This window comes from Myotis yumanensis, unplaced genomic scaffold, assembly GCF_028538775.1.
Source record: "Myotis yumanensis isolate MYYU_CA2020_CCGP unplaced genomic scaffold, mMyoYum1.0.hap1 SCAF_6, whole genome shotgun sequence".
Taxonomy (NCBI): domain Eukaryota; kingdom Metazoa; phylum Chordata; class Mammalia; order Chiroptera; family Vespertilionidae; genus Myotis; species Myotis yumanensis.
This window is the reverse complement of record NW_027223757.1, coordinates 50,962,927-50,965,648: the sequence shown is the minus strand read 5'-3', so window position 1 is coordinate 50,965,648 and position 2,722 is coordinate 50,962,927. Positions and strand designations below refer to the sequence as shown.

Sequence of the window (2,722 nt, the reverse complement as noted above, 5' to 3'; positions counted from 1 at the left end):
TGTTTGAGTAATAGGGTACTATGTGAGCTTTGCAGGCACTGGGGTAAAGAAGCGTGAAGCAAGGTTTCCAGTTCTATATTAGTTTTCACACTGATAGAGAACAGACAAATTCTTGTTTGATGTTTTAATTCTCTTCAGCCTCCTACACACACACCTTCCCAGCTCTGAGAAGTAGCTGAGTAGCTTTTCACTGTACTGAGAAAGGCTCTGACTTCTTCCTTGTTTACTACATATCAGAAGTAAAACAAACAAACAAACAAAAACAGCTGTCCTTGTTGCAGAAGTGTTATTGAAATTAGTGCAATGTGCAATTCCTGGCAGAAACAAGGGAGGGATGGGGAAGTGTGTGTGTGTGTGTGTGTGTGTGTGTGTGTGTGTATAGATCTCACAAAAGTGATTGAGGAAGGAACTGGGCTAACTGGAGAAAACCTGAAAAAGTAAATTTTTTTTCAAAAAATTTATCATAAGAACATTATAATTAAAAATTGGATTCAAGTTGTGCATTTCTGCATAGTCTGGCTTGTCTCATTGCTGAAATAGATTTTTAATCTTTTATGTTATTATTAGACCACAGTATACCGAGGATTCTAGGCGAAGTTAACAGGATAGCATGGCTTGATTTGTTTTAATAAACATTGGATAAAATTACTGGTTTCAGTAGAGTGGTCTGATTTGCAACTCTCCGTGAGAATCCGCCTTTTGACTCATGCACGTTGGGATCAGAAGAGAAGCAGCTCTTTTTCATGGTGCCTCCAAGGCTGTCAGCTGCTTCAGGATGAAGTTAAACATCTCTTTCCCAGCCACTGGCTGCCAGAAACTGATTGAAGTGGATGATGAATACAAACTCTGTACCTTTTATAAGAAGTGTATGGCCACAGAACTTGCTGCCGAAGCTCTGGGTGAAGAATGGAAGGGTTGTGTGATTTGAAACTAGGTTTCCCCATGAAGCAGGGTGCCTTGACCCATGATTGTGACTGCCTGCTACTGGATAAGGACATTTCTGTTATAAACCAAGAAGGACTGGAGAAAGAAAGCGCAAATCTGTTTGGGGTTGCATTGTGAATGCCAATTGGAGTGTTTTTAACTTGGTCACTTTGAAAAAAGGGGAGAAAGATATTCCTGGTCTCACGGATACTTCTGTGCCTTGTTGCCAAGATCCCAAAAGAGCTAGCAGAGTCCACAACTTTAATTTCTCTAAAGATTATGTCCTTTAAAACGTTGTGAGAAAGCCCCTAAATAAAGAAGGTAAGAAACCTAGGACTGGAGCACCCAAGATTCAGCATCTTATTACTCCATGCGTCCTGTGACACAAACATAGGCATATTGCTCTGAAGAAACAGCATGCTAAAAAAATAAGGAAGATGCCACAGGATAGGCTAAACTTTTGGCTAAGAGAATGAAGGAGGCCAAAGATAAATGCCAGGAACAGATTGCCAAGAGACGCAGGCTGTCCTCTCTGAGAGCTTCTACCTTTGAGTTCAGTCAAAAAATGAGATTTTCTAAGAGTAACAAATAAGTAAGATCAGAAATTAAAAAAAGATGCAAACTTCTCTTCTTTTTTAAAGTCGTATATGCAGAGAGTGGAAGGAGGCTTGGATAGACTATCAGGGACCATGCCTTCTAAATAGTTTTGCCCATAACGAGCCTTCTGACTTCAGGTGAATTCCTTAACCTCTTTGGGGCATGTTTCTTTATATATACAATTATAGGAAATGGACTTTATGATTTTTTTTCTTAATGATTTAGACATTCCCAAAAATCTGTAAGATCTGAACAAGAAACACCAGCTGAGGGCTGTTTGTTTGGCATTGTTCTCTGACTTACTTAGCGAGTGAATAACAGGGACACCAAAGATTATTCATCTTTGTCCATGCTCCACAAACCGTGTTGAGATTATGTCTCTTTGACAGATGGAAAATGGTTTTGGTGAGAAGAGGAATGACTGAATCAGTGATTTTCTTGTTTGTTAAGATGTTCACAGCGCACTAGCTGGAAATCAGGAGTTTAGCCACACATGACAGTAACCTTTTCAAGTTATCTCTGTCTCTCTTGGTGACAAACTGATTTCAGTTCGCAGGTAGTTCAAAGGTATCTCGGACACCTCTGAAGCAACCATTAGTAAAGAGACTTGATGACTCCTGTCTAGATGCTGTGCTTAAGGGTGCGTATCCCTAGCTCTTTCCCAGAACTTGGAGAAATGACTGATTTAAATATTTTATGTGCAACTACAAGAACTCACTTATGAAAGTTACACTAGCATTTGAGAATGCTTATATTGTTTCTAATTGTAAATAATTCCCTGCCTTAAATTACCTCACTGCACAAAAATGTTTTGACCAAAAATGTCCATATCAAGGGCTTGATAGAGATGTAGCCTAAGATTAAAATTTCCAGGATGAATAATGATGTGACAGGTTATTGTCATTTATTGGATACTTATCATGTGACAGGTATTATGCATTATATGTGCATTGCCATTTATAGGCATTACCTCATTTTAATGTTTAACAAGAATCTTATAAAGAAGAGACTATTATTTTACCAATTTTGCAGATACTGTGAGGCTCAGATGAATTAAGGGAATTCTCCAGTTTCAATGTAGAAACTGTTAGAACTAGAAATTATGTCTAAGTCAGTTTGACCAGAAAGCTTTGTCTTCACCAACACTACACAATTCTATCTCAGCAGGTCATCTTCCTCCTGCCCAGGAACAAACTTTCTC

The 2,722-nt window shown here is 38.7% G+C and overlaps 1 pseudogene; it reads left to right on the top strand.

Moving 5' to 3' along the window:
* The first annotated feature begins 775 nt into the window (after positions 1-775).
* Positions 776-1,516, top strand: LOC139012849 (small ribosomal subunit protein eS6-like; annotated as a pseudogene).
* The last annotated feature ends 1,206 nt before the right edge of the window (positions 1,517-2,722 follow it).